Source organism: Asparagus officinalis, chromosome 8, assembly GCF_001876935.1.
Source record: "Asparagus officinalis chromosome 8, Aspof.V1, whole genome shotgun sequence".
NCBI classification, from domain to species: domain Eukaryota; kingdom Viridiplantae; phylum Streptophyta; class Magnoliopsida; order Asparagales; family Asparagaceae; genus Asparagus; species Asparagus officinalis.
This window is the reverse complement of record NC_033801.1, coordinates 41,742,492-41,764,605: the sequence shown is the minus strand read 5'-3', so window position 1 is coordinate 41,764,605 and position 22,114 is coordinate 41,742,492.

Here is a 22,114-nt window from a genome sequence, read left to right as displayed (position 1 = left end):
ACTTTAGAACCCTAGTGGTATTAGGGTACTTTCAATTGGTATCAGAGCACTTTCACAAAGTGAGATGTGTTGAGAATGAAAAATATGACGAAGGGGGAGGAATATCTATAGAAAGTGTTAAATGAGGGGATTCCCGATGCTTTAAATTTTAGCATACATATTCTTGATACCACTAGGACATTTTTTACTCAACTATAAGATACCTCCAACAGTATCCTCTAAACTCACTCCAACAGAAAAAATGGCTATACCATTTTTGCTGTAAAAAATATCATAATTAAGTTTCAATGATTTTGTTATGTGTTAGCTTTATTACAATATGTGTTAACTCAATATTTGTGCATATTAATGTTTGCTGATAATTGTTACTTATTTTTTCAAGAGCTATGTTGGTATTAATACAGATAATATCAAAATGAATATATTGGAGCTTCTACACTTGTTACGTGGAGAACATCTAGATGACCATGTAAGATTCTAAATTAGTGTTTTTAGGATCCTTATTTATACTTTATTTATAATTAATGCTAATTATAAGTTCTTTACATATGACAAAAGCTTTGATAGATAGATTACAGAAAATAGCATTGAGTAAAAAATATGGCATCGTATCAAAATTTTTTTGTGTATGTATTTTTGTTAAGTATACATTTCTTTCCAATATTGAAAATAGCGATAACGCATAGCGTAACGCTCACCTCCGGTTAATGTAAAATGCAAAATAGCGTAACTCTTAACGTAGGTTAAATAATTTATTATTTTTAAATATTTTATAGATACATAATATTCAAAATCAAATAATATGAATAATCATCACAGTTTTCGAACATATCATCATAAAAATACTATCAAAAATCAATATATGACAACAATTTCACAACAAAATCAAGCATGTATGCCTTAACAATCATTCCGGAAGCATAGTCGTTTAAAAAAATATACATCACACATTATCACAGTAAGTTCTAGTAGGTAATAACACATCATAAATCTAAAAATATCTAATAGTAATCCAAGTAAAGTTATAACTTTTATTTTTGAAAGAAAATTACTAATTTTTATTGCTTCTAAATCTGATTAATTAGAACAAAAGTAATTAGTAATTCTTTGATATATTTTTAATGTTTTTAGTGCAAAATCTGATTAATTTGAAAAAAAATACTCAATCATAGCCATCAAAATTCTTTAAAAATTAATCCCAGCCCTTGAATAATTTAACCTAAGCTATGGAGAGCTATGAAGACGTGCTACAAATCTTATGCTATGGGTAAAATAACATATGTTATTTTGTTTTTACGCTATTTTCTAGCGCTACATAGCGCTAGGGTAGCACTATGTTACGCTATGCGCTATTATGCGCTACATAACCCATTATTTTCTACACCGCTTCTTTCTATAAAGTACAATATGAATGATGTTATGTTATATCTATTTACTTTCCTATTAAATGCAAAGTGTTTACTATGAAGATTAAGTTATATTATGTTATTAAGTGTAATTATTTTCCTGTTAATTTTAATATAGTTTCTATTAATTCTAAAGCATGTGAAGTTTAAGTTACATCATTTCTTGATAAGTCTGCTTTATTTCCTATTAATTGTGAAGTTTAATTTATTATGTTAAGTCTTGTTCAAGTGAGGTTAAGTTATCAGGTTAAGTCTAAAGGAGGTTCCTGTTTATAAATCAGTTCCTGTTAATTCTATTTGTTATGTATTAGTTATTTATTGTTAAGGCTAATTTATTTCTATTAAATTTATGTCGTTCTTGTTATGTCTAAAGTATTTCATGTTAACTGTAAGCCATTTCGTGTGACGTTTAAATTAGGTCCTGTTAATTCTATATCTTTTCATGTTATATGTGTAAGTATTTCTTGTTAATTATAAGTCTTATATTGTTTGGATTACATCATTCACTCTACGTCGATGTGCCTGATTATGAGTTGTTATATTCATCATATATACAAATACATATCGCCTCGGAGCAAATGATTCTATTTATTCCTATCTTGTGTCACGACCACTAGCATCTTGCTGAAGTTCGATTGAATGAAGAAGTTGCGAGGCACTATAGTTCATCAGGGCATACTGTGTACATCAAACCTGTTGAGAAAATCATGAGTTTTATGGACTATAAAAAGGCTGCATTTGATTCTAATAATATATACAGAAGATTCAAGTATTAACCCATCACATGCCAGTAACAAAAAGGACAGTTAGTATCATAATAATGTTCTCAAGTGAAATTTGTTGCATTAACTAACTACTAACTAATTTTATTCACTCTCATTGCAGCTATGATTGTGGTATGTACGTCTACTTCTATATATAGGCAATACTTCTTAAACATGATACATTGCATGTTGCTCCTACCGATGATTCATCTGAGGTTATACGTGCAGGGCTCATTGCAGATATACTCATTGAAGGATGTGAACAAAAGCATAAAGAAGGAGCACTAGATGAAGCTGATCCTAATATGCATTGAAAAATGATGCTAAGAGTCAAGGGAATTGATTATTTAGGTTTAGCATTTTGTAACTTAGAGTCAATAGTAAATGATATAGACAAAAGAAAAAGTTACTTTTTGTTTAACAAGAAATTGCATACATTTTATAGTTATTTTGTTTAACAAGAAATTACCTTCATTTTACAGTAAGTGGAGTGGATTTAATAAAAAAATTACCTATATTTAATAGGGAGTGTATGTGTTCAATAGTATATATCTATATTTAACAGGGAGTGGGCTGTATTTAACAGGAAAAGACTAAAAGTTAAACATGATGCGATTTAACGTTAGTAATTACTTAAAATTAATAGGGAATGATCTCGATTTAACATGAATGACTTATACTTAACATGAACTTGATATAAACTGCATTGTTTACATAGCAAACAAATATCATTTGACATAAAATTAACTTAATATGAAATTATTTGTAAGTTAACATCCTACAAAATACTTGACATAGAATTAACAGTCAATGACATAAGAAAAACACATAGTCTGTAATAGTACAAGGAAGACACTTAACAACCTACAAAAAAAAAAAAAAAAATCAAAATGTTGACTCTATTTAAACTTGCTTCTTTAATCATTGACAGGTTCATTGTATGTTGTACTGTTATGACCTTGCATATGGCATCGAGAGCATTTAAGTGGTCGACTATAAATGGTTTTATTATTGATCCATCTAGTTTTATTTCTCCATTTCCTTTTTATTGTTAGTGATGGTAAGATCTGGATCTGATACCTTTTTTAAAAGCTTTGACTATCATAAACCAATCATAGAATTGGTAAACATCTCTCTTCATAAACATAATAGCTACGTATACATGTGTACAAAGAGTACGAGCTACGTCCCACGCATGGCACGTGCATGCATTGTACTCCAAATTCATAAATTTTATGGGATTGTACTTCAAATAATCCTTTATGAGATTGACGCACATCTAATGGGCGCCCATTTTCCATGTTCCCTTTAAGAACAAGCTCAACTTTGTGAGAAAGAAATTCGCTCCATTTTTAGTCATGTTTCGCCGATCATTCATATGAACCATAATTTGTTTATGTATATGCTCCCACTATTTGTAGTATATGTAGCAATTTAGCCTCATGTATTCAATTGTTGAAGGACTCAGCAACATTAGAAGTAATGTGACTATATCTAAGATATAACAAGATATTACAATAAATAGAAATTGTAATAGATTTAATAGTTATTTACTTACAATTAACAAGATGGGACATAGGGTTAACATGAACTGGGTTACATATAACAGGTAGTGATCATAGGAAATAACATAAACATAACTGGAAGTGTGGGAATTAGACTTATGATGATATAACTTATAATTTAATATAAAATTACTTATACTTCAGCTATGAATTTACTTGAAAAAACATGTACTTAACATGAGATGAATTATACTTTACCTACTTCCAGTAAAGAATGCGTTTGCCAAGTTCTCTAGAGATAGTTGATGACAATAGTATATACACTTTCATTTACTAGTTTAATGTCATTCATATAATCATTCCATTCTGGTTTAGTATACTCTGTAACTGGTTGATTGCAATAGATTTCCCAAAACTTAAGTATCCTTCGACTTTAGTCGTAAATCCTTCAATTTTAATCCAAAATTCTACACGAGATGTAGAACATATCCGGAGTGTAGAGCATTTGTAAAAAAAATTCTCTAATAGCTTCTCTAATTCCCTTACCTGCATCTGATATTATAACCAGTTGATGTGGAGGATTGTATGGATCTGGCTTTCCCTAAAGTATAGATCACAAACATTGTAAGAACCACTTCCAGTTAATGCTATTTTCCTAATTGCATATGCAATAAGATAGTAAAAATATATCAAGATTTCAATCGTATGCTATAGTGCTAAGGATTATACCTTTGAATCGATCTTTCAGAAAGGTCCCTTCTAAAGTATAAGTGGTTGACATCCACTCAAAAAACTATTTATGCAAGCAGTAGAGCAAATGAAGAATCTTATAAACATTCCCTCACTTTGTTCAACATGAATATAATATAAAACCCCGTAAAATTGAAAATAATATGAATAATAGTAAAAATGATTTTTTGTTGTGATAAATATCATTTATGGATGTTTGAGTATGCTAGGAATTGATTTGAGATCAATTCAATGTATATATGTGAGTAAAGGAGAGAAACATGCACGGACACACACGAAACCAGAAAAACTGATAAGTCTCTGCTAAGTCGACTTATGAGTCAACTTAAATAAGATAGTAAAAATATATCAAGATTTCAATCGTATGCTATAGTGCTAAGGATTATACCTTTGAATCGATCTTTCAGAAAGGTCCCTTCTAAAGTATAAGTGGTTGACATCCACTCAAAAAACTATTTATGCAAGCAGTAGAGCAAATGAAGAATCTTATAAACATTCCCTCACTTTGTTCAACATGAATATAATATAAAACCCCGTAAAATTGAAAATAATATGAATAATAGTAAAAATGATTTTTTGTTGTGATAAATATCATTTATGGATGTTTGAGTATGCTAGGAATTGATTTGAGATCAATTCAATGTATATATGTGAGTAAAGGAGAGAAACATGCACGGACACACACGAAACCAGAAAAACTGATAAGTCTCTGCTAAGTCGACTTATGAGTCAACTTACCATAAGTTGACTTGTGACACTTATAAGTCGACTTATCATAAGTCGACTTATCATAAGTCAACTTGTGACACTGATAAGTTGACTAATCGGCTAATTTCCAGATTTCTTTTGGGTTTCGGCTCATAACCGTTTTGTTTCCATCACAGGCTTATATATACCCTTCTAAACCCTAATTTTCTACACTTTTCACTTAAGAATACAGCCACCCTCTTCCTTTAAACCCTAGATCTTATTTTTTGTGTTCCTCGAGGCGTTTGAAAACGTGATATTGAGCAGAGGGAGAGAGATCGTGGGCTTTTATTGGAGAAGAGACCTTGCACGCGTGTTAGGAAAGTTCAACAGCGACCTAAGGTAAGAATATCTTCGTCCAAACTCATCCCCATAGTTAAATAATTAGTTTAAGATGTTTAATATGTTGTTTACATGTTTAATCTTAACCCGTATTGTTAAATATTAGATTTTTTATGTTAAAACTTAGACCAATGCTAGATCAATAATCTTTTCTTATTATTTATGATAGTATCATGATTATGATCATTAATATTTTATTAAATTTCATTTTTAACCTTTTAAACATGCTTAACTCATGTGTTAACCCTAGTTTGATGTCTAATTAAATTTTTATGCTAATTAATCATGCTTAAACACTAGGTTTGTGATACCTAAATAGGCTAATCATTTTTTAAATGAATTTATACCTCTGTTCATATTTATAATTTATCATGCTTTGATAATCATGTTGGTAATATACGAGGAAACTAAGAATTTTGGTTATTTATGAAGTTAATCTTAATTAGTTTTTAATCCAAGAGTTAAATCATGTGATATGATCTTTGTTAACTAATTTGAGAAGTTTATAACCTGCTTCCTATGTTTTATGTAAATCAGAACAAGTTTTATTTGAGAAATATCACGAAAAAACATCAAAAATTCAATTTTGGAGTCGACTAAGTCGACTTACGGGAAATATTTCAGATTTTTCTTTCTGTGTTGGTTTTGCACTATTTTGAGATGCGTTCGTGAGGTTTGAGCTACACTTCTTTACATGTACATTCATGAACACAAAAGTACAGTGTTGTTACACACATATGGGTATCCAAGAAGAGGATTAATATGAGTTTGATCTGTTTACACTCGAGATAAAGGTTGATTACACAGTTTATACACGGGATGGATATCGTTGATGAGCTCAGTTCAGTACTACGTGGGGTAGTGCATCGATATTCTATTTGTACATGTCATTGAGTCAGGTTTGGATGCTTTGTCTAGCAGTCCGTCCGTACGAGGGTGCGATGAGACTTATTAGCTATCTTTTAGGATACCTATATGGTAGACCATCCAGCACTCATGTTACGCATTGAGATCACGATGAGACTAATGACCTGTGTATACTATTTAGGATACCTACAAGGTAGTCTTTCCTGCAAGATAAAGCAATAAATCATAACTTGTAAGGGTTTGCATTGTGACGATTGTTGATAGCCTGAGTCTTTAGCGAATTCCTTTTATGTATATGACTCATTGCTGAGATATATGACCAGGGCACTTTGCTCCTAATAATAAGCGGGTTTTTTATGCTGATATTTATCTTATCTCCCTAGTGATCGTGGAAGATATTTTAAATAGGATATTATGAATGTCTTTACTTTCTGTTTTCTTTATTTTATTCATAGCTTGAGATCAATGACTAGTGATTCATAATTTGAGATACATGGTATATACATGAGGGTTTTTCTTGTTTGGGTTATTTTTCTTGGCGTAACCAGTCTTTTGTTATGAGTTTCTAATTATTGATTTCATTTAGGTCATTTGTTCTTAGTTCGGTATTAATGTTTAGGTATCTATAATTTGAGACACGTGGTATATACATAAGGGTTTCCTTATTTGGATTATTTTGCTTGACATACTACGTCTCGTATTGTAGGTGTTTAAATATTAATTCCATTAGATACAGGGAAAATGATCTAGGTAGATTATGCTTAATAGATAGAGTCTTCACTTCATCTAGCAGCCCTTCCCCTGAGGGCTGATGAAGGTAATCATGTTATAGAGCTTTGATGTTCTTATTGTTGTTCTTTTTATTGTTTTTTATTTCCTTTTAGGCAGCTCAGAGTTTTGGAGAGTCGCAGGATGACGGAGTTCTAGCATAGTCGCCGTCGCACATTTTAGTAGCTGAGACTCCACTATAGTTCTATGTTTTCATATAAGCATTATAGTTTTGTTTTCATATTGTAAAGGTAGCATGCCTTAGTATGATTTTTAGTTGATTAATGTTGAGATATTTTCTTTATTCCATATATTAGATGTATTTCAGTTGAGACATGATTTTTATTTATGAGATATCTCCTTCCATATCATGTCTATTACGTTTATTTCCTTATTTTTCCTGTTTTGTACCTACACTTCTTTTGATTCCACTAGAGGGTATTACTATGATTGGTAAAACATATTATTGTATAGTATGGGTGCTTGTAGGTTTGATATCTCTGGGTTCACCTTAGACTACAACCATGTGTGAAAACAGGGGCGTCACAGTTGGTATCAGAGCTCTAGTTCTAGCATCCTTAGGATCATCCTGTGTCGAGTCATGGAGCTAGGATAGAGTTTCTTAGGATTCATATATAAAATCCTCTAGGAATTCCTAGAATGAGTGAGGATGTAATATGTATACCTCGAAAATTATAATTTTTTTATGACTACCTTACTTTGATTGAAAAGTATCTGCGTGTATACTATATGATACGTTATGTTATGTATATATTTGCGACCTCATTTACTGTGTCTACTAAGATCTCCTCTTGATATTATAAATGTCGGGATGAGGATGTAATCAAGATAAAACTCATACGCGGAGAACTGGGCAAGTAGAGCCCGAGCCGCAATAGACTCCATAGTATCTGATTGACTCGGTAACACCGATTGTAGAATCAAAGACTAGTAACACTCGAGGAGCGAGTAACGAGCCACATTATATTTTCTAAAGTTCCACCACCAGTTGTACCAGTCGTACCTATTGAAAAGATAATACCAATGATTTCACCGTTATCACAACCAGCTGTTGATAGAATCACAGAGCAGGATGCTTGGCTCTGTAAGAATAAGAAAGAAATCAGACACTAAGAGCATCATAGTTTCAGGGTACATCGGATTCATGTGCAGCCTATAAATTGAAGAAATATATGAAAAATTATTAACATCAACTCAATACTAAAACAAAGTTAGATGTATTCAGCATAGAGTATATCACTGGAGGATAGCACCGGAGGATGACACTGACTTTAGATTTTCGCCGGAGCACCGAATACCACTTATTTGGGGTAATTTTGTTTACTTCTTTGACAAGCAGTAAAGCTAGTCCGATTAAAACAGGGAGATATGCCTATAGTTAATTATAAAATCTTGACCAGCATAGTGATAATGGTAAGGGCAAGAGACCTATTGTGGAATTTAGAGAGCCCCAACAGCGTGGTAATGATTTTTTACCGCCAGCAATAAGGACAACATAAGAAGAGAGCACAACCTACAACATGATTCGAGAGCGCCAGAACAGTGCAAAATTTAGCGTACATGTTTACAATTGTAACAAGATCGGATATAGAGCGAAGGATTGTCACAGTACACCAGTAGAAGGTTAGCATGATAGAGGTCAGAGTCAGCAGCAGCAGGGCCGTGGTTATGGCTAGCAGCAGAGGATAGAGGCACCACCTACCATTCCGAGGATTAAGGGGCCAGTAGACAAATTCACGCCATTCAGGAGATTCCTGAGGGATAGATAGTCTCATATGTTCCCCAGCCAGCAGTTCAGTAGCCGCCAGCCACTGGCAGAGTTTATACAATCATACCACGCGACCATGGTGCGAGTGGAGCCATTGTTGAAGGTACTTTCTTAGTGAATTCTTTTCCAGCTCGGATCTTATTCGATTGAGGAGCTTCCTATTCCTTTATCTATCATACCTTCATGGATAGGCATCAACTAGTTGCACATCCCTTAGACGTTCTGCTATTTGTCTCTACTCCTTTAGGGGAGGTATCCCTTTGGAGAGTATCTATAGGAGATGTGTCATCAGTCTAGATAAGTCTAAGTTCATCATCGATTTGATTATTTTGTAGATGTCGGAGTTCGACGTTATTCTCAGTATGGATTGGCTATCATCCTACCATGTCAGTATCGACTGTTTTACTAAAATAGTTAGTTTATCCAATGGGTCTGAGTTAGTCGTAGCGATCTCACAGGGCAACCAGATTGCGTAGTCATTTCTAGTTTACATCGATGAGGTGATGCTGAGGGACCGGAGTGATAATTTGTGCGAGACTAGAGTTGTCTCAGATTATCAGGATGTCTTTCAGGACATATCTGGGTTACCTCCTGTGAGAGAGGTTGAGTTCTGCATTGAGTTATAGACGGGCACAATAAAAATATCCCGAGCACCCTATCGTATATCACCTACTAAGATGAAGGAGCTACAGACTCAGCTAGATGATCTTTATCTCAGGGATTTATTCACCGGAGTCATTCTCCGTAGGGAATGCCGGTCCTTTTCGTGAAGAAGAAGGACGACGGAATGCGATTATGCATAGATTATCACGAGTTGAACAAGGTCACCATCCGGAATAGATATCTACTACAGAGGATTGATGACTTGTTTGACCAGATGTAGAGAGCACATCATTTCTCTAAGATTGATCTTCGTTCTGGATATCATCAGTTGCGGGTTCGGGAGATGTATATTCCAAAGACCACCTTCCTGACTCGATATGGGTCCTTTGAGTTCCTTATCATGCTATTTGGGCTGACCAATGTACCCACGATATTTATGGATTTGATGAACCAGGTTTTCCATCCATATTTGGACAAGTTCATGATCATATTCATCGATGACATTCTTTTCTATTTGAGATCAAAGGCAAAACACGAGCAACATCTTTGATTAGCATTGCAGACGTTGCGGGAGTATTAGTTGTATGTCAAGTTCAGCAAATACGAGTTTTGGCTTTCTGAAGTTAGATTTTTAGGCCACGTCCTCAGCAAGGAGGGTATTACAGTAGACCAAACAAAAGTGGAGGCAGTGCTTGATTGGGAGCCGCCGAAAACCATTTCCGAGATTCGAAGTTTCTTGGATTTGGCAGGTTATTACATGAAGTTTATTTAGGACTTCTCGAAGATTATGATGCTACTTACATGCCTTATAAAGAAGGGTGTATAGTTTGTTTGGGGCATGGAGTGCCAGGAGGCCTTTGAGACTTTGAAGGCTAAGTTGACTATAGTGCATGTACTAACTATCCCGAGCAGTGATAAGACCTTCGTCGTCTACATAGATACATCATTAGCGGGTCTAGTAGGTGTTTTGATACAGACCCAGAGAGTAGTGGCTTATGTCTCGTGACTGTTGAGGACAGATGAGCAGAACGATCTCACACATGATTTGGAGCTAACAGCAATAGTCTTCACACTGAAGACATGGATACATTAGTTGTATGGAGTGTAATTCAAGCTGTTCACAGATTACCAGAGTCTAAAATACCTATTCTCCCAGAAAGAACTCAACCAGAGACAGTGGCGATGGGTCTAATTTATTAAGGATTATGTGTTCGCGCTTTAGTATCATCCGGGAAAGGCGAACGTTATAGCGGACACGTTGAGTAGGAAGCGTCGGCATCGGATTATGGCTTTGAGGTGTTTGTTGTATCGAGATATTTACACCCTTAGTCAGTTTGACTTTAGGACATCGATCGATGGGAGTAGTACATTTTTGGGAGCTTTGTCAATACAAACATCTTAGAATGATAGAATGGTTAGAGCTCAGCTATAGGACTCTTGGATTTAAACCCAAAAGAGGGTGATTTCTAAAGAGCCAAAGGTTGATTGGACCGTTGACACAGATGAGGACTTCGAATGAAGGGCCTATTAGTGATGCCAAGTGATCCACAGCTGAAGAAGGAATTATTTGATGAGGTGCATTGTACCAGGTACATAGTGCATCCAGGCATAACTAAAATGTACAAGGACCTGAAGAGACACTTTTGGTGGAGAGGCATGTGTAGGGAGATTGTAGAGTATGTGACTAAGTGTTTTACCTACCAGAAAGTAAAAGCAGAACATTAGAGACCAGCAGAAACCCTACAGACCTTATCCATTCTGGAGTGGAAGTGGCCAGATATATCTATGGATTTCATTGTTGGATTGTCGAGATCGAAGAAGGGGAACAATTCAGTTTGGGTGATAGTGGATCGAATGACAAAGTCAGCACATTTCATTTCGGTGAAGACGACTAATACATCGGAGGCTTATGCGAGGATATTCATCTAGGAGATAGTGAGATTACATGGAGTTTCAGAGACGATTGTATCAGATCGAGGCTTGGTTTTCACTTCATATTTTTAGAGGAGCTTCTAGAATTCTTTTGGTAGTCAGTTATCGTATTCTAGTGAATTCCACCTGCAGACAGATGGACAAACAGAGAGAGTCAGCTAAGTGTTGGAAGACATATTGCGGGCATGCATTATAAATTTCCAGGACAGCTGGGAGGACCACATCCCACTGATTGGGTTTGCTTATAACAAAAGTTATCAAGTGACTATTGGCACGGCACCTTACGAGATATTGTATGGGAGGCCTTGTAGATCTCCTATTTGATAGGCAGAACCAGAGGACAACCTATCGCTTGGGCCGTAGCTCATAAGACAGACTACAAAGAAGATATCAGTTATTCGAGAGCGCATTGTTAGACAACAGAGTAGACAAAAGAGCTACGCAGATCAGAGGCGATGACCATTAGAGTTCTAGGTTGGGGACTATATATTATTAAAGATATCGCTGATGAAGGGAGTTCAGCGATTTGGTAGACGGAGAAAATTTGCCTTGAGATATATTGGTCCTTTCATGATAGTTGAGTGCATTAGAGCCTGTAATGACCGTGAACTTTCGATACTAGTTAAAATAACTTTTAGTATTTTAAAGTAGTTAATTATTATTTTTAAAATAGTATTTGTATTTTTCTCGATTTTCTGTAATTTTCTTTGATTTAAAGTCTATGTTTTATATTTATTTAAATGATTAGGTATTTATAAATTTATTTAGTATAGTAAAATTTTTTGAAATTTATCCATTGTGTTTTTGATACTATTACGTATCATATTAAATAAGTCGTTATATTATTGTTACTATTACCAATTATTTCATATATTATGTTGTATTATTTGTGTAATTTCTTCTATTATTTTAATTGTTGCGTATCAACTGTCATATTAGCATAACTGGTACGTTTTATCGTGTAGATAATTATTCTATAATTATTTGATTTTAAATGTAAATAATTAAATTTTTTATTAATTATTCTCGTTTAATTGTACAATTAGTTGTATTATTTTTAATATTGCGTATTATCTATCGTATTAGTATAGCTGGTACGTTTTAATGTATAGATAATTTTCACATAATTATTTAATTTATTTCGTAATTAATATTATTTGTAATTAATTAATTTCGTTAAAACCCTAACCCTAAACCCTATATATTTTTTCGTTTTCTTTTTTCCTCTCATGTTTACGTCGCCTACCCCTCCTCCCCTCTCGTTCTCTCTCTCCCCGCTCGACCACGAGCCCGACCACTATGCCACCACATCCCTCAACCAGGCTGCATCCAAGCCGCCCTTAACCGCCCATCTCCCTAACTACCGACCACGCCTTCGACGTCGACAACCTCCACCGAGCCCGACGCCGTTCTCCCATAATCACGCTACGCTCAAACAGCACTAAGCTCTGTCCAACCTTAGCCCCCATTTCGAACCTCCTTGCCTCATCGTCGACACCGAGGCCGGTGATAGCCCACCGACAGCCACGCAACTCCTCGAGCCTCTCCTCACGACCACCTCAGGCCAATCTCCAGCCCTGCTGCGCGGCTCCGCTCTCCGCTCCAACCGCTGCCCCGCCGACAAAAGCCTAGACTAACCTTCCACCTCCGACAGCCATGCCCAAGCCGCGCCTCTATCAGATCCATCCACCCCCTTCACCCTCACACGCGACGTTAATCTCTCCAACACCTTCAACCCCTAGTCCTCCTCCCTACACCCTCTGCCCGCGCCCCTTACGGAGCCTTCCCGAGCTTCCTCACCTCCGTCGTCGGCCGAGCCATCGCCTCCGCTCGCCTCCATCATCAGTGGACCTACCTGCCGATAGCCCAAACTTGATGAACTATGCCGCCCTTGCCATCGAAACCCGTCGTCATCGCCACCTTCAAAGCCGAGCCTGACAGCGCCTCTCTCCCCTATCATCGCCATCGAGCTTCGACCAACTGGCCACTACATTAGCCCCGATCTCCAGCAGTCACCTCTAACAGCCCCTTCTTCCTTACCGACAGCGTCGATTCATTCGATGAAACCCCGAGGCAAGATCCCTCTTGCACTTTGACTTGTCATTTCAATATTTATATCGGTTATTAATTGATTACATTGATTAGTTGCATAGAATATATCGTAATATATTATTATCTACGTGGATTGTTTGATGATAGATAAAAATAACTGATATTGTCAGGATAAGAATTATTTCAGAGAAAAAGATTATTGGAATTAATAGATTATTATAGTTAAAGAATATTTTTTGAATTGTTTAAGAGAGTTTATTTTGGAATAAGGGTTTATGTTGAATTATTATATGAGAAAATAATTAAAAGAATTTATTCTAGAAAAAAGAATATTTGGATTATTATAATGAGAAATAATTTAAAAAGAAATTATTTTGGAAAATGAATTATTTTCTGAATTACATAGTTGCTGTTCATGATTTATAATTCTTAGGCTTGATTATCTGATATGCTATGATATTATTGCACATGATTAGTTATATTGATTGTTTCTGATTGTGTTGAGAACTATAGTAGTTCATGACTTAGTGGCATTGTGCATCATGAACAGACTTAGTGACATGTGTGGGTGTATTGACTAAATTTAGGAGGTGAACCAGAGATCTAGTTCAAGTTATGATTGTGTAGAACCCCGAAAATTTTTATATGAATATATATGAATTATTAGTAAATAAATAATTCTTTTATGATAAATAGCTTGAGGTCATTGATGTGCATGATAACAAGTTATTTGAGATGATATGATAGTATGGGTGTAGAGTTTTGTGCATTGGTTTTGCAAATAAGCAAAACATGCACAAAAACAAATTTGTTCCAGATCAGTCGACACATCAGTCGACTGACCGTGTCGGTCGACACATCAGTCGACTGATACGCTGATCTCCAGTTTTTACAAGTTTCGGGTCTGTTTTGTTTTGGTTCGGGTTTGGGTCGGGTTTGGGTCGGGTTTAGCAGTTCACATATATTATTTCTCACCCGAATTCACCCCTTAGAACTTCAGAACTGAGAAAAACCCTAACCCCCTCTCCCCTATCTCAAACCCTAGCCTTGTTCTTGGTGATTTGGAGAAGACATTGGAGGAATTTCGACGAAATCTTCATGTTGCAGCGAAGGGGAACCTTTCTCTCTCAGATCTAGGACCTTCTCATCACCCCAGAGGCGAGTAACATCTCGCCCAACCTTTCCCTATTTTTCTAAACATTTTCAAAGAGTTTTTATGAGTTTTGATGAGCCAAAAATATAATTTTTGTACAAAGAATTGATTTTTATAGCATGTAGTGAAAGATATATGATTTTAGAATATTCAAAACACACAAATGTTTATTTGAATCGGAGATCTAGATCTAAAACGTTTTTACAAGAGATTTAACATGGGTTTTGTTTTAAAATGTTTTAAAACATAAATACACATGTTTAAGAGATTTAACATGGGTTTTGTTTTAAAATGTTTTAAAACATAAATACACATGTTTAGGGTTTTGTTTATGTATTCACTTTTAAAATGTTTTAAAACATAAATACACATGTTTAGGGTTTTGTTTATGTATTCACACATGAAATTTTCATTTCAGTTTAGTTCATACATGCTAATATCAGTATTTTCATGCTTGGGGTTGATGGCAATAAGTTTGGATCGAATTTGGTGTATATAGCAATCTGTGCAGAGGTTCTGCAGTCTGTCGGTCGACTGATCAGTCGACTGGTGAGCTGAGGCTTTGTTGCCTGAGCCTGATCGGTCGACTGATGAGTCGACTGATGTCACCAGTCGACACATCAGTCGACTGATGAGCTGTTTTACAGATTCTTGATCTGTTTGAGTTGTCTTTTGGGGTCGCTTCGATAACCTGACCCTAGCTTACCATGTTAATGACTTATCTGTACATGTGGGTTGACTTTTGACACAAGTTTAGACATGTACACCGAGATGCATGCAAGTTTAGATTTTATATATCTGTCTGCATATACTTTTCATAGTTACACAGTCCTCGTGTTGGACTATAATCCATAGCAGTTCTCGTGTTGGACTATAATCCATTTCAGTCATTGTGTTGGACATTTGTCACTTATTCCATGTGTTGGAAACCACATTATTTAGTTCCTACATCGGACATATTTTCTTAACCCTGTATGTGACTTTCTCATAGGAGTTCATGACGTGACACTTATGGATATTATAACATGACATACATGTAAGTAATAACATGATGCTCATGTAAGCTATGACATGGCACTGTGCTTATGCTTTGAGATTAGTTGTATTTCCTTTACTATTGTTTCCTGTACTAGAACATCGGGTTTAGTGTTTAGGGATCTACAATTTGAGATATAAGGTATATACATGAGGGTTTCCTTGTTTGGATTATTTCGCTCGACGTACCTATGCTTGTGTTGTAAATTTCTAAATACTAAAACCCCCTTTTAGTAAGATTAATAATTTTAGATCTATTATGTATTAACTGTATTTTCTTATACAACGAGCTGTTCCCTTGGGGTTGGTTGTGATGTTACTCGCTAGCGCTTTGACGCTCGTTGTCCCTCCCCCTTTCAGGTAACAAGCCCGGAGCCCGGAGAGTCGCAGGTTGATGGCGACACACTTTAGTGTTCAGCTGTCTATTTTAGCTATGTTATTTTGGAGCTCCACTGTAGTTTTGTTTAGTCATTTGAGAGTCTTATTCTAGAAGTTATAAAGGCTGTGTGCCTTATTTCTTTTTGTCAGATATTTGTATTTGAGACTCGTTGAGTATTCCAGTTTATCTACTCAGATCTTGACTATGTATTTCAGTATGTTGGATGTTGAGACACTTATGTGATTATTATCATTTCATCAGTATTCCTTGCATTATTCTTTACTTGCTTTTGTACCTATACCTGTTGTTGACTCTACTAGATGGATGTTAATTGTGATGGTGAAACATGTTATTGCACGGTGTGGTGCATGGTAGGTTTGATATTCTTGGTTTCACCTTGGACTACAGCCTTGTGTGAACCCAGGGGCATCACAGTTGATATTAGAGATCTAGTTCCATTATCCTTAGGATCATCCTGTGTCGAGTCGTGGAGCTAGGATAGAGTTTTCTAGGATTCATGTATAGAGTCCGTAAGGATTTCCTAGTATGAGTGAGGACGATATATGCGTATATCTCAAAATTTGAGAATTTTTTTTATGACAATAATTTTTGTATAAGTGTAAAGTATTTGTGCAAATACTATATGTTGTGAAAATTGTATTGTGTGATACGCTATTTATGGAAGTCTATTTTGACTCATAAACTCTTATTTTCTTATGACCAGAGAGAGATGGCAGGACGTGGTAGACCTCGTACCAGGAGAGCTACCCAGGCAGAGTCACAGCAGACTCCATCAGAGCAGTAGCCAGCTCAGTCCGAGCCTCAGCAGGTCCCCCCGGAGCCGCAGCAGGCTCCTCAGTATTTGGTGGACATCATGGCTCCCCTCATTGCCCGGATGACAGCCATTGAGGAGTTGGTGACTACTCATATAGCACCACGGACCCCACCACCACCGGTAGCTCAGCAGCAGGGGATACCTGCCGTTCCTATTAGAGAGAGACCCCCAGAGGTCACGCCTGCAGCCAGTCCCCTAGCAGTCCCAGATAAAGCTACAGAGCAGGAGGCTTGGCTCCGTATGGTGGAGAGATATCAGAAGATGAGGGCACCAGAGTTCTAGGGGTCACCAGACCCTCTTGCAGCCCATAAGTGGAAGGAGGATATGGGAAATATTCTGGATATACTCGGTGTAGACTCAGTCCAGAAGCAGAGATTGGCATCCTACAGTGTGAAGGGAGATGCCGGGAGATGGTACCGATTGTAGTTTACTCCAGAGCAGAGGATGACCCTCACATGGGAGGACTTCATTTACTTCTTTGATGGGCAGTACGTTTCTTCAGTAGCACGGACTGGGAAGGAACTTGAGTTGTCCCGTTTGACTCTGGGGGATATGATAGTTGCAGACTTTGAGAGCAGGTTCATGGAGCTGTTGCATTTCACGGGAATGTGGCAGACAGGAGAGCGTCAGGCTCAGATGTTCTTAGCAGGGCTTCGCCCTAATATCTGCCGGTACCTCGTGTCCAGGAGGTTTTATTTAGTTAGGGAGGTAGCTGAGGCTGCCACCTCTCAGGAGATTGAGACTACTATGTTCCAGAAGGACAAGGAGGGGAAAGCCAAGACAGGACAGAGTAGAGATAAAGGCAAGAACAAGAGATCTTTTTCTGGACAGCAGCAGCAGCATCAGGGCCCTTATAAAAAGGGACCCAAGCAGGATCAGAGAGCGCATCAGCAGCGAAAGTTCCAGGGATCTTGTTTTAACTGTCACAAGGTCGGGTACAAGGCATCGGAGTGTCGTAGTGCACCAGCAGGAGCCCAGCAAGGCAAGGGTCCGAATCAGCAGCAGCGCCAGCAGGGTAGAGGTTAGGGCCAGCAGAACAGGCTTGAGGCACCGCCAGCAGTTCAGAGGACTGAGGGACAGATTCGAGCAGTTCAGGAGGTTCCTCAGGGGCAGATTGTCCCATATTCTCCATCTCCAGCAGCAGAGCAGTCTTCAGCCACGGGCAGGATTTATGCAGTAGTTCCTCGTGATCATGGAGCTAGCGGTGCAGTAGTGGAGGGTACGTTCTTTGTGAATTCCTTTCCCGCCCGTATTCTTTTCGATTCGGGAGCTTCGCATTCCTTCATATCGCATGCATTTATGGCTAGACTCCAGCTCGTAGCTCAGCCTCTAGACATACCTTTATTTGTTTCCACCCCTTTAGGTGAGGTATCGCTTCTGGAGAGCGTTTGTAGGAGGTGTACCGTCAGTTTAGATGAGTCGGAGTTCATAGTTGATTTGATAGTGTTGCATATGTCCGAGTTCGATGTCATCCTTGGTATGGATTGGTTGTCTTCCTATCATATTAGTATTGACTGCTTTGCAATGACAGTCAAGTTGCGAGCGTCCGATGGGTCCGAGATGATTGTAGCCACCTCTCAGGGCAACCGATTTGCGGAGTCATTTCTGGCGTACATCGAGGAGGTGATGCGACGGGATCAGGGTGCTGAGTTATTAGAGACTAGAGTTGTCTCAGAGTATCAGGATGTCTTTTAGGACATACCTGAATTACCTCCGGTGAGAGAGGTGGAGTTCTGTATTGAGTTGCAGCCAGGCACAGCCCCGATATCCCGCGCACCCTATCGCATGGCACCAGCTGAGATGAAGGAGCTTCAGACCCAGTTGGATGAGTTGTTAGCTCAGGGTTTTATCCACCGGAGTCATTCTCCATGGGGCACGCCGGTCCTCTTCATGAAGAAGAAGGATGGTAGTATGAGATTATGCATAGATTATAGAGAGTTGAACAAAGTCACTATCTGGAATAGGTGCCCACTACCTAGGATTGATGACTTGTTTGACCAGCTGTAGGGAGCGCAATATTTCTCGAAGATTGATCTTCGTTCTGGCTATCATCAGTTGCGGGTTCGGGAGATGGACATTCCCAAAACCGCCTTTCTCACTAGATATGGATTTTTTGAGTTTTTGGTCATGCCATTTGGGTTGACCAATACACCCGTGGTATTCATGGACTTGATGAACCGGGTTTTTCGTCCTTTCTTAGATCAGTTTGTGATCATTTTCATCGATGATATTCTCATTTACTCGAGATCGGAGGCGGATTACGAGGAGCATTTATGGACAGCACTGAGGACTCTTCAGGAGCATCGGCTGTATGCTAAGTTCAGCAAGTGCGAATTTTGGCTTTCAGAAGTCAGATTTCTTGGCCACGTCATCAGTAGAGAGGGCATAGCAGTGGACCCGGCTAAGGTCACGACAGTTCTTAATTGGGAGCTACAGAAGACGGTGACAGAGATTCACAGCTTTTTGGGTCTAGCTGGATATTATAGTAAGTTCATTCAGGACTTCTCGAAGATTGCGACGCCTATTACACACCTTACGAAGAAGGGTGTACAGTTCCAGGACTTCTCGAAGATTGCGACGCCTATTACACACCTTACGAAGAAGGGTGTACAGTTCATATGGAGCACGGAGTGCCAGAAGGCCTAAGGGTGTACAGTTCATATGGAGCACGGAGTGCCAGAAGGCCTTTGATATTTTGAAGACTAAGTTGACTACAGCACTGGTTTTGACTATTCCGAGTAGCGACAGGACATTCGTCGTATTTACAGATGCATCGTTGGCAGGCTTAGGAGGCGTATTGATACAGACTCAGAGGGTTATAGCTTATATCTCATGATAGTTGAGGGTGCATGAGCAGAACTATCCCACTCATGACTTAGAGTTAGCAGTAGTTGTATTTGCACTGAAATCATGGAGGCACTACTTATATGGAGTGCAGTTTAAGTTATTCACAGACCATCAGAGTCTGAAGTACCTCTTTTTCCAGAAGGAACTCAACCAGAGACAGAGGAGATGTATTGAGTTTATTAAGGACTACGAGTTCGCGATCCAGTATCATCCGGGGAAGTTGAACGTCGTAGCAGATGCCTTAAGCAGGAAGCGTCGACATTGGATTTCGGCTTTGAGGTGTTCACTTCATCGGGATCTTACCACTCTTAGCCAGTTTGATTTTAGGCCTGAGATTGGAGGGACCAATGCATTTTTGGGAGCTGTGACAGTGCAGCCATCTTGGAGTGACAGAGTCGTCAGAGCTCAGTTAGGAGACTCTTGGATTCAAATCCGAAAGGAGGAGATTTCCAAAGAGCCTAAGACTGATTGGACCATTGGAGTTGATGGAGGTCTATGGATGAAGGGTAAATTAGTTATGCCAGCCAGTGCAGAGTTAAAGAGAGAGTTATTTGATGAGGCACACCGTACTCGGTACACAGTGCACCCAGGAACTACCAAGATGTACAAGGACTTGAAGAGACATTTCTGGTGGAGCGGTATGCGTAGAAAGATTGTAGACTATGTGGCTAGATGTTTTACCTGTCAGCAGGTGAAGGCGGAGTATCAGAGACCGGTAGGGACACTTCAGCCTCTACCCATTCCGGAGTGGATGTGGGCAGACATTTCTATGGACTTTATTATAGGGTTGCCGAAGTCGAAGAAGGGGAATGATTTAGTTTGGGTGATTGTGGACCGGTTAACGAAGTCGGCACACTTCATTCCAGTGAGGACTACCTATACTACCGAGGCATATGCGAGGATATTTATCTGAGAGATAGTTCGACTTCATAGAGTTCCAAACATGATCGTATCGGATCGAGGATCGGTTTTCACCTCGCATTTTTGGAGGAGTTTCCAGGACTCATTTGGCAGCTGGCTATCTTATAGCAGTGTATTTCACCCCCAGACGGATGGCTAGACGGAGAGGGTGAATCAGGTGTTGGAGGACATGTTACGGGAATGTGTCATTGACTTCCAAGGCAGCTGGGAGGATCATATTCCATTGGTAGAATTTGCTTATAACAACAGTGTCATTGACTTCCAAGGCAGCTGGGAGGATCATATTCCATTGGTAGAATTTGCTTATAACAACAGTTATTAGGCGACGATTGGTATGGCGCCATATGAGGCATTGTACGGGAGACCCTATAGATCACCGATATGTTGGGCAGAGCCAGAGGACAGCTTGATGCTTGGGCCAGAGCTGGTGAGGCAGACTACTGAGAAGGTAGCATTGATCAGGGAGCGGATTCTAGCCGCTTAGAGTCGGCAGAAGAGCTATGCAGATAAGAGGCGAAGACCCTTGGAGTTTCAGGTTGGCGATTCAGTTATGTTGAAGGTATCGCCTATGAAGGGCGTGCAGCGATTCGGATGACGGGGAAAGCTTGCGCCGAGATATATTAGACCATTCCTGATTTTGGAGCGCATTGGGGTTGTGTCATACAGACTAGATCTTCCAGCATCGATGTCTAGTATACACAATGTATTTCATGTTTCTATGCTCAAGAAACACTTGCATGATGAGGAGCAGCAACGAGTATTGGATTCACCAGAGATTGAGCTTCAGGAGGATTTGACTACTGTCGAGATTCCAGTTCGTATTCTTGCCAGAGAGGACAAGAGACTTAGAAACAAGGTGATTCCCTTGGTGAAAGTTTAGTGGAACCGAGGAGGCATTGAGGAGATTTCTTGGTTGCACGAAGAGGATTTGCGTCGTGACTACCCACACCTGTTTGAACAGGTAAATTAAATTTTTATGATACGTATCTTATATGATATTTATACATTTGGTTATATTTACATTTAACACTAGAATGAGGACATTCTCGCTTAATTCTTAATCCTTTGGAACACATGGTATATATATGGGGGGTTCCTTGTTTAGATTTTTCACCCAATGTACTAGTTTCACTAGATTAGGGTTTGAGTGGGAGTATTACCATTTTAGATCGTTAAGTATGAATATCTCTATATGTTTATTTGGAAGTTCATGTTGTGAAATGCATATAGTTTCCGAATTTTGAGGACGAAATTCTTCTAAGGGGGAAGAATGTAGAACCCCAAAAATTTTTATATGAATATATATGAATTATTAGTAAATAAATAATTCTTTTATGATAAATAGCTTGAGGTCATTGATGTGCATGATAACAAGTTATTTGAGATGATATGAGAGTATGAGTGTAGAGTTTTGTGCGT